Consider the following 11290-nt stretch of genomic DNA (forward strand, 5'->3'; position numbering starts at 1 on the left):
GGGTGGAGGTATCAAGACGGGTGAGGCCAGCAAGCTCAACAAGCTGGTAAAGAAGGCCCGCTCTGTGGTTGGCCTAGAACTGGACAGCCTGGAGTCAGTGGCTGAGAGGAGGTTGATGGACAAACTGCGAGCCATCCGTGATAACCCCTCTCACCCTCTCCATGATGAGCTGTGGCTGATGGGGAGCTCGTTCAGTCAGTGCATCATTCCACCACGGTGCAAGACTGAACGCTTCAGGCCCTCCTTTGTGCCCACCGCCATCAGACTGTTGAACAGTAACGGAGGCCACAGACTGTACCATGCTGACCACTGATCACAAGATGCTGATCATCTGAGTGAAATGAGGGCATGGCAGGCTGGAAAGCTTGGCTTGGGGACACATAGTTTTGAACTCATGAAATTTGAAGCAGGAGAGAGCATCAGCAATGCGATTTGCATGACCAGGAATAAAGGTAGCTCTCAGGATAAAATTATTTAGAATGCATGTCCAAGTTAAACGTTGCATGAGACTGTTTATTCTTGGTATTCTTGAACGGCCTTTATTGATTATTTCCACTGTTGCTGCATTGTCGCAGAACACCGTGATTCGCTTTCTGGTCCACTGGCTGCCCCATAGCGATCAAGCGACAACTATTGGATAAAGCTCATAGAAAGCAGTGGAGTTAGAGTCCTCGAGGGACTGAATTTCAACTGGCCAGACATCTGCAAACCATTCATCATTGTAGAAACCCCCAAAACCAACAGAAGGAGCAGCGTCGGTATACAATCGGAGAGAATCTGAAGACTCCACAAAGTCATTGTAAAAGAAAGAAATACCGTTCCATTCATCACAGAGCAAAGACCAAAAACGCTAATCTGAACGGCAGCCCTCATCCAATACCACCGTGTCTTTTAGATTCTGGACCGAGTTAGCTAGTACCAGCAAGCAAGATACAAACGAGCGACCGTGAGGGATGCACATAGCAAAGTTAAGGTGACCTAACAGAGACAGAAGACCCCGTTTAGAGAGAACGGCAGAGGCAGACAAAGATCTAATCACATCTCTAATACGGCTCAACTTATCCTGTGGCAGCGAGGCGTGTGGCAGGTCCCACAGTTTTCTCTTCCGAAAGAGGCACACCTAACTCACGAAAGAGGTCCCTGACTGTGGAGATGCTGCGGGCGGGCGGCGAAGAAGGGAAGTCAACTACCAGAAAATCATCCAGAAGATGCAAGGCATAGGGGAGTTTGCAAGTGTTATAGAGAATCCAACATAGGGCTTCTGACAGGGTGTCAAAAAATGCGAGGGCTACTACGACAACCAAAGGTTAATCTAACAGAGAAATAGAACTGTGAACGCCATTTAACACAGAAAAGATGCCATTGTGAGGGGTGAATCGGCAAGACCTTGAAGGTGTCTGATATGTCTGCTTTCCCCAGCCATGCGCCAGTCCCTGCAGATTTAATCATCTGCACAGCATTATCGACCGAAGCGTAATACAAAGAGAATGGTTCACGGGGAATCAAGCTGTTTATACTCGGGATTGAGGAGTTGCGAGGAGCCGAGAGATCTACAATGAGTCGTTTTTTGAGAGAATATTTCCTCGTTGCAACACCTATAGGGCTCACTCTGAAAATGGAGAAGGGAGATCTTGAGAATAGACCCACCATGTAGCCCTTCAAAACTTCCCTTGACAGAAGCCCATCTACTACATCTGGCTCAGTAAGTGCTGACTGAAGATTTCTACACACATGGGTTACTTTCGGGAGCCAGCACAGTCCTGCTAGAAATCCTTTAACTAGACCAGTGATCAGATAGTTAACAAAACATCTATTGGGGTGATTAGACAGAGCTTTGGAAAGAGCTGGCACATTTACTGGAGTTGAAGGATGCTTCGCATTTATTTCCCCGATTTACAGGACGGAGCCTCCTGGGACACACAGAGCGGGGGTGGCTGTCCGCACACCAACTACACACATGCATAAAACTACAATTAGGAAAAGTACAAACATTTTCATTGAAATTGATGCAAATAGGAGACTTGTATCCCGAAGAATTAGGTACCTGACCCTTCGGAGGATGGCCTACAGAGCTAGATAAAGGATGTGCCTGAGATTTCGGGGCCGAAAGTTGCTGCAAAGCAGTCCTTGGACAGAGAGAGGTTGTGTGGGAGAAGGAACCGCAGATGGAGCAGGCCAGAGTTTTATGCCCAGTAAAATGTCTGCTTATGAGGGCAAGGTCGAGTACAGACCAATCCAGCCTCTGGTAGAACTTCTGGATGTACATGGCAGCTTTAGCAGGAAAAGATTTGTGGTACTCATAAAAGAGAGAGCCTCCATAGGTGAGTGCGAGGTCTGATACAATGGCCAAGTAGCTATCAAGCTCCTCCCTGCGTTGTGGATATACTTCTCAAATGGTGTCTCGAAAAAACGCAGAAGGCCACATAGAATTCCGCCAGAGTAAGTGTTTTCGACAGTCTCGGATCACCATCCTTAAGAACCACAGAAAAGTCCCCGCAATCCACAAATCTTTTGTCAGCAGATTCAGAACTACACAAAAGAATCTTCACCAAATTAACGTCAAGTCCTGTCGAAATAAGAGCAAAGTACTATGTGCATAACAGAAATTATGCAATTAAGTCTAGTCACAAAGAAGCAAAAATAAAACAAAACAAAATGAATGAAAATAAGGAAAGTAATGCAATAAAAATATTAATGACACAGCATGAGAGAGAAACGCAGAGGAGCATGACCTGAATCCCATTCAACAGCAGACCCCCAAAGGAGACTCTTAAGCATTCACGCCGGATATTAAAGAAGGCAGAAATAACTACCTGCCAGAATGTGGCTCCTCAAAGAATCAGGAATGGCAGCAGCAGGGGGCAGAAACCGGGAACCCATGGCAGGGGCCGGGACTGCAGTTCCCAGGGACATTTGCGGCATGACGTCGGCAGGGAGGACCGGGACAGGTGGAGCCGGCGCAGCTAGAGATGCTGAAGAAGGACCCGGGTTGTTGACATGATGAGCTGAGGAAAAAGCGTTAGTCTCCAAGGTGTGCAGCCTGGTGTTCTTGACGGTCAGAGCCGATTTCACTTCAAGAAGTGAAGACAAGATAGATGCGTCGGCGGAGGTACCAGAATCCGGCCGCGTCAGCCTCTTAGAGGGAGCGCTGAACTCCGGCTCTGGAGAAGCAGGGCGAGGGGCAGCGCGCTTCTTGGCTGGAGCTTCACCTTTACCCCTGGGAGGACCGCCGCTCGTAGAGCCTCTGGTACTCAGCTCTGGGGCATCGGTGGAGTTCTGCTGGATCAGCAGATAATCGAAGAGCTCTTCATGGCTGAGGTCGGCCAGGACGGTGACGTGACGGGCGTTCAGCTCCCCCAGGGTGCGGTGCACGGGCCATCACGGAGATGCGGGAGCTCCGGCGAGGACGTGGCGCATCCGATTCATTCCCAGAGCGAACCCCAGCAGGCTGAGCCTGGGTTTCAGGAATAAACCCACCATCCTTCCCAGACTCATTCTCTGAATCAAAAACGGCAAAAGACATCGTGACCAACAGAGCCAAAAGGTAAGCTAGCGACTGCATGAAAAGACACAAGACAATAGATGAAAGAAAATTCAGCAATAGGCATGCAGCAGCATGAGGGAGAGATGGGAGATTTTCTCAGTTTAAATAGACCGCCAATTTGAGAGGCAGAGGGCAGGATTGGATGATGGTTATGAGAGTGGGACATGTGACGTGTATAGCAATACAGCTCGAGTTGTCTGCCTGAACTAGCTCGCAGGCGTCGCTCCTTATATAGCAATTATTAAAAGTGATTAGCAATTAAACTTAAAGAAGTAAAATAAGCACATCTTACAAACGTATATACACAACTAAATAAGTCAATTTACAAATATTTACAAAACCAGTGATGCAGTTCAAAATGTACACAGACTTGTAAGGTTAAAAACAATATACAGAACTGAGAAGGTGGGTAGAAAAAAAAGTACTGCACATGTAAGAAGAGAGGGATGAAGTAATTATTGCACCTTAATAAATAGACGGGGGGATATTGCACTTGAGTCCGTTTGGTGAGTTTATTGTTGCTCATTATCTCTCCATGAGACACCGCGGGTGAAGAAGTCTGTCACTGAACAAGCCTCCCAGTGTTGTCATGGTCTCCTGGAGGGGGTGTGATGTGTTGTCCATCAGAGAAGGTAGCTTTGCTATCATCCTCCTGTCAGCCACCACCTCCACAGGGTCCAGCAGGCAGCCCAGGACAGAGCTGGCCTTCTTCACCAGTCTGTTCAGCTTCTACCTGTCAGCAGCAGAGATGCTGCTTCTCCAGCAGACCACTCCAAAGAGGGGATACTTGGACTTCGATGTTTTTTGCTTTTTTCTGTATGTTTTCTGTTCCTGTTATGTGTTTTTGTTTTGTTTTCCTCCCTTTTCCTTTGGCTCGGGAATCATATCAGGCTGGGGAGATATGTTGCTCCCTGTGTCGTCTTGATATGACGACTCTAGGTAGGAATCTTCGCTTTATTTCTTGGAACCTCAAGGGTGTCAACCAACCCATCAAATGTAATAAAGTAATGACTCATCTGAAGCAACTCAGGGGTGATATTTTATTTTTACAAGAAACTCACCTCTGCTCCTCAGAGGTTAACCGTATCAAGCGTCCTTGGATAAGGGATTTATTCCACTCTAAGTTCCCAGTGAGGGCGAGGGGTGCAGCTATCTTCATACATAAAAGTGTTCAGTTTGAATCAGAATCAGAATCAGAATCAGCTTTATTCGCCAGGTATGCTTGAACACACGAGGAATTTGACTTTAGTAAACTGTGCTCTCTTTGTACAAGGCATAAGAATAGGAATAAGAATAAGAACTACAATAAAAAATAAAAATAAAAATATAATAACAATAACCTTAGCTATAAATACAAAGAAACAACAAATAGGCTTGACTAATATGTACAGGCTAAAATAATATATATTTTATATTTTTATAATTTGAATTATCAAACTCCATTGAAGACCCTAATGGTAGATTTGTAATTGTTTCTGGCAGATTATGTGGCATGCCTGTGGTTATGGCCTGTGTTTATGCTCCTACATGGGATGACGACAAATTCATTACAAGCTTTTTCTCCTCTCTCCCTAAAGTTGATGACCACTACTTAATCATTGGCGGGGATTTTAATTTAGTTCAAAATCCCTCACTAGATAGATCTTCCTCTAACCCTCAGGTGTTGTCAAAGTCAGCCAAAGTCCTTGACACATATAAAAGTAGTTTGGGTTTATTTGATCCGTGGAGAGCTAAATCCCTTTCAGCCAAACTTTTTTCCTTTTTTTCACATGTCCACCATTCATACTCGCGGATAGATTTTTTTCTCTTGGATAATTATTTTTCGTCAGAGGTTCACTCAAGCGAGTACCATAGCATTGTTATCTCAGACCACGCACCCGTATCTGTTGATATTAGTTTTCCTAGTCGTGCCCCTCTCTCCAGACAATGGAGACTTAACTCCTCTCTGCTAGCCCAAGTTTCCTTTAAAGATTTCCTTCATGCGCAGATCTCTTTGTTCTTTGATACTAATGACTCGCCAGAGACCTCTAGATGCACTTTATGGGAAACTTTTAAGGCGTTTATGCGTGGGCAAATTATATCGTATGTCTCAACCCTAAGGAAGACAGACAGGACGCAGTTGGAGGCAATTACTAAGGAGATACTTAGAATCGACAACTTGTACGCTTCAGCTCCCACCCCTGCTTTTTATGAAGAACGTCTTCAGCTTCAGTCCAAATTCGATTTAATATCCACAAACAAAACCCAGAAGCAGCTATTCCTGGCTAAACAGCGTTTTTTTGAGACTGGGGATAAAGCGGGAAGGCTTTTAGCGCATCAAGCGCGTGCAGCCACACATTCCAGATTGATCCCTAATATTAAATCTCCATCTGGTGAAGTTACCTCAGATCCTACAGAGATTAACAAGACGTTCCGTTCTTTTTACTCTGACCTCTACTCCTCACAGTGCCCCTCAGATGTCTGGGATGGAGATAACCCTTTTGATAGGATTGTTTTCCCTAAAATACATAAAGATTTGTATAAGGAGCTGGGCGAACCAATCTCTATCAGGGAGGTACAAGAGGCTATTACATCGCTTCAGAACGGTAAAACCCCAGGCCCTGATGGGTTCACTGTCGAGTTTTTTAAGCTATTTTCTGCCACCATTGCACCAGCCCTCCAGAGAATGTACAACGAGTCCTTTACTGAGGGTCGCCTACCCTCCACCCTGTCAGAGGCCTCGATTTCTCTTCTGCTTAAGAGTGATAAAGACCCTCTTATGTGTAGCAGCTACAGGCCCATCTCCCTCCTAAATGTCGACCTAAAGATACTGTCAAAGATTCTAGCCCAACGTTTACAACAGGTCCTATCAAGTATAATATCGACTGATCAGACGGGATTCATGCTTGGAAGACTCTCATTTCATAACACGAGGAGGCTCTTGAATATTGTTAACTCTCCTAGTTCGAACACTCCAGAGGTGATTATCTCATCAGACGCGGAAAAAGCCTTCGACAGGGTGGAATGGAGCTTTCTTTTTTTCGTTCTGCAGAAATTTGGTTTCAGTCCAGAATTTATATCTTGGATCAAGTTGCTCTACATCAACCCAGTCGCCTCAGTCCAGACAAACGGAATCCAGTCTGCCCCATTTGCCCTTTACCGAGGAACCAGACAGGGCTACCCTCTCTCCCCCCTTCTATTCACTTTAGCTATTGAGCCTCTGGCTATTTGGCTTCGTCAGGAGGAGGGGTTTGAGGGCATCACCCGAGCAGGGAAAGTTCATAAATTGTCACTATATGCCGACGACCTCCTTCTATACATGTCCAACCCAGCCGCCTCTCTCCCTGTGGTTCTCGGTATCCTCGACAAATTTGGGTCCTATTCTGGCTATAAACTGAACCTCCACAAGAGCGAACTTCTTCACATTAATCCTTCGGTCAAAAATATACCCCCGTCTTTTTTCCCTTTCAAATATGCTATAGATGGGTTTAAGTACTTGGGGGTGAATATTACTAATTCAATCAATCAACTCTTCTCCGAGAATTTCTCTCCTCTCCTTGAGAAGTGTAAACTAGACTTTGTTAGGTGGTCTGGTCTCCCGTTATCCCCGATGGGTCGAGCCAGTTTGGTTAAAATGGTTGTCTTACCAAAGTTCTTGTATCTCTTTTCACATATTCCTGTCCTAATTAAGAAATCATTTTTTAGATTGCTCGACCAATTAAGTTCTTTCCTCTGGGGCAACAAAAATCCACGCATCAGAAGATCAGTGCTACAGCTCCCCAAAGCTCTTGGTGGCTTAGCATTGCCCAATTTCTTACACTATTACTGGTCCTGTAATATTTATAAACTGTTATACTGGATTAGTGATATAGCAGACGACATGCGCCTCGCGTGGGTGGATATGGAACTTGCTTCCTCTAAACTCTCTCTCCACTCCCTGGTTTGCTCTCCACTCCCTTTGACTTCCTCTAACTTCACCTCTAACTCGGTTGTTATTAACTCAGTCAGGATCTGGATTCAAATTAGGAAAAGCCTAGGCCTTCATAGGGCCTCAGACCTCTCCCCCATCGTAAACAATCACCTATTTCTGCCATCTTGCACTGATTCGACCTTTCGTACTTGGTCTGACAAAGGGATAGCAACACTTAAGAACCTTTACAACCAAGGGACTTTTATGTCCTTTCCGGAGCTCTCTAAAAAATTCGACTTACCTACATCCCACCTATTTCGTTTTTTTCAGATGAGGCATTTTGTTCAAAATCAGAACTCCAAATTCCCCAGTCGTCCCCCAGAAACTCTAATGGACTCTCTACTGGCTCTCGATCCTGAACGAAAGCGGCTAATCTCGAGTATCTACAGCCTCATTAATGTTACCAATAACAGCCCAGCACCCTGCCCCAGGGACTCTTGGGAGCAGGAGCTGGGAACCACGCTTCCTGATGTTTATTGGCAACAAGTTTTACGTTTGGTTCACTCCTCCTCAATCTGTGCAAGGCACGGCCTCCTACAGTGTAAAGTTGTACACAAAGCTCACTACGCTAATTTGAGACTATCTAAGATTTATCCCAATGTAACTGACTCATGTAATAGGTGCAAACAATCCCCGGCCGACCATTCTCATATGTTTTGGTTCTGTCCCAGGCTTGCCACATTCTGGTCTGAAATATTTCAAACGCTTAGCAGAGCATATTCTATAACTATCACTCCTGATCCTCTGTTGGCCTTGTTTGGCGCCCCCCTGCAGCCTGTTACATCTAAAATCATGCAGACCGTTCTTGCCTTTACTACCCTCTTCGCCAGGCGACTTATACTTCTCAAATGGAAACACCTCCAACCTCCGTTTCATAACAGATAGGTGAAAGAGTTGCTACTGTCTATTAGACTTGAAAAGCTCAGGTTTTCCCTTAATGGTTCCTCGAGCACATTCGATAAGACTTGGAGCCCTCTCTTGAATCATATTGAATCTTTGACTTCCCTGCCTGATTGTGATGACTGAGCCCCCCCCCCCCCCCCCCCCCCCCCCCCCCCTTTCATTTTATTTTAATTTCTTAATTTTTTACATTTGGGTTGGATTTCTTATTTTCCTTATTTGTGTAATTGTTGTATGTATTCTGTATTGTTTACATATTATTCTTTGAAGTACAAGTGGGATGGGTTTGTGGGAGGGAATAAAGAGGGAAAAATGGGAAGAATGGAAGTTCTCTGTACCGCATTGTACTTTTCCTTTGTTACAACTGAAACTGCTTCCAATAAGCAAAGTTATAAAAAAAAAAAGTGCATCTTTGATTGTCCATGTTGCATTTTGCCCCACCTCAGATTTTACTGTATGTTATAGGTTTGACATCACACTTCTTATCCCAAGATCTGAAGCCACTCTGCACTTTTAAAGAATAAGATAAGATAAGATAACCCTTAATTTGTCCCACAATGGGGAAATTGGCAGTGTTAACCGCCATAGACTGTATAAAATATGGACATGGTATCTGTGACTCAACTCAGCCAGACAGAGTGTGACGTAGTGTGAGCCTCTTAGCCAATAGCTATGTGTTCCCGACCGGGAGTCAAGTCAGTCATGTCCTTATTTGGGCAAAAACTGGTAATCTTAATAGCTTCTGAACCGTCATGTTATAAAAAAATTCACCCCCGTACAGTGTGTGCCATTAGAGAGATTAGCTTCATAGGGCCAAGCTGTTTTTTGAACCAGGCTGTAAACATGTTTATTAATGCTGCAAAGATCGTCTTTTTCCCATTCATGTCTATGTGGTTTCCTGTGTTTCTGCAGTCAGTCTCAAGAGGATTCTGGATGAATGCAGTTTATAACACTTCTGCATGGACTTCATCGTTTGAGACTGGAGGTTGCCGCTTGGTTACCGCATTAAAGTGGACAGTGCAAACAATAAAGAGGATATAAAATAGTGAATTAAAACATTGTTAACAATTAAAACATTGAAAAAACTCAAAAAGTGAATGAATTAGCATATCTGGAAACTGTGAATAACTTTTGTTCTGGGAAAAAGGAATCTTAAACCAAACAATAGGAACTTTTTGAATAAAACTACAAATTTATTTCAAAAATTGCTTTGACTGCTGCAACCAGACAAGTAACTAGAATTAGAATTGTTAGCAGAGTGATTCCAACAGTAGTTAAGAGTTTGACTACACCAGCGCCCCAGGAGCCGAGTAATCCTGTAAAATCACCAAAATCAAAACCATGAATGTCATGCAGTTCTTTTAACCCTTGGGCAGTGTCATGTACCATATTCATAACATCAGTGGTGGCATCAGATATATAGGAACAATACTCAGTGCCAACCACCTTACAAGTTCCTCCCTGGGCTGCCAGGACTAAGTCCAGGGCCATACGATTTTCCAGAGCCACAGTCTTTACCTCCTGCAGCTCCCTGTCTTCAGCCATAATGGCCCTACTTGAAACATTTAAATGATGCTCTAAAACTTTGGACAAAGCTACGATTTCTTGTTGGGACACATAAACACCATAAGATGGCAGAAAGACACTGGCAACCTTTTGGAACCCTGAGAGCTCTCTTCTCTGTCTCAGGGGAGGGGAATGCAGGACTGTAAGTTCCCGTGTGTGTCCACCTCTGAAATCATAGGGACTAAATAAGCTAAACATCACACTCCCCTCAGCCTAGTGTATGACATGCACCTATAAGCTTTATTACCACAAATTAGATATACTCTTTCTGGGAGAGGCTGTTGTTTAAGGCTAACATTTACCACTGAATTACAAGAACCCTCACCCAAATTTGACTCGTTAGAGTAACCCAGCCCTCTAAAGCATAGAGAAACATTCTGCAACTCATAAGTATAAACAGGTGGAAAATAGTCAGAACCGTACTTTGTCATTCCAAAATCAGAAAGTTCTTACTTTTCAAGGGGTCACGTTCACCAGAAGTGTCAGTCTCTCAAAGGACAGCACATGACCCAGGTTGGTAACATCAGGCTCACAGAACCTCAACCCAAGAGGCTCTGTGACCACACTCATCCACGTATCATGAGCAAGACTTCCTTAGAAGGCGAAGCACAAATAAATCCAGAGCATACTGCTACAGAGAGTTCACACCCGTCAAGTGTACGTCTTGTAAATCCAGTCCAACTGATGAGTTTTATTGACAAGCCTTGACTAACGGGTCCAGGTCAGCAGACGGCCTTTGAATATGACAGCAAACAGACACTGGCTATCTGGATGCAAAGGAAATAGGAAAAACTAAACATGCCTCAATGACTGTGTAGTACTTAATATTGGGCAGTGAAGCCAAGATGGAATTTACATCAGGCACAATCAAAGACAAAAGTACAATAACATTATCTGTAGTTTGTGGGGGGGTTATAACCATTAGTAACCCGTTCATTGCAGAAGGCACAATAAGAGTGATATACAGTCTAGAAGTTTGAACCAACACACTTTGATTAAAGAGGGAGGGATTAACCCCTTCATCTCTGATAATAGGTTTTATATGGATCAGAATTTCTTAATCATATATTATTATATGCAATATTATCATAACCTTTTTTGGTTTAGCATTAGCTTGAATTTCACAATATGAGGCGAGCCAGATGTCACAAATCATAGATTTTTTATTTTTAAATGTTCTTGTTTTGTTATAGGGATTTCAAAACACTTAGATAGGTGTCCAAATTATTGGAGAGGGTGGCTGCTGTAACAAAAGAATTCATATGTAAAATCAGAGGCTCTGTCAATTGTAGAATAAACATTCATCCCCGAGGTTTTTATGGTTTAAGTCT

At 43.9% G+C, this 11290-nt stretch overlaps 1 pseudogene; it reads right to left on the reverse strand.

Annotated features, from left to right (window-relative positions):
• Positions 1–313: 313 nt before the first annotated feature.
• LOC117817548 lies at positions 314–9938 on the reverse strand (annotated as a pseudogene).
• Positions 9939–11290: the final 1352 nt, after the last annotated feature.

The sequence above is a fragment of the Notolabrus celidotus genome, chromosome 8, assembly GCF_009762535.1.
Source record: "Notolabrus celidotus isolate fNotCel1 chromosome 8, fNotCel1.pri, whole genome shotgun sequence".
In the NCBI taxonomy this organism is placed as follows: Eukaryota; Metazoa; Chordata; class Actinopteri; order Labriformes; family Labridae; genus Notolabrus; species Notolabrus celidotus.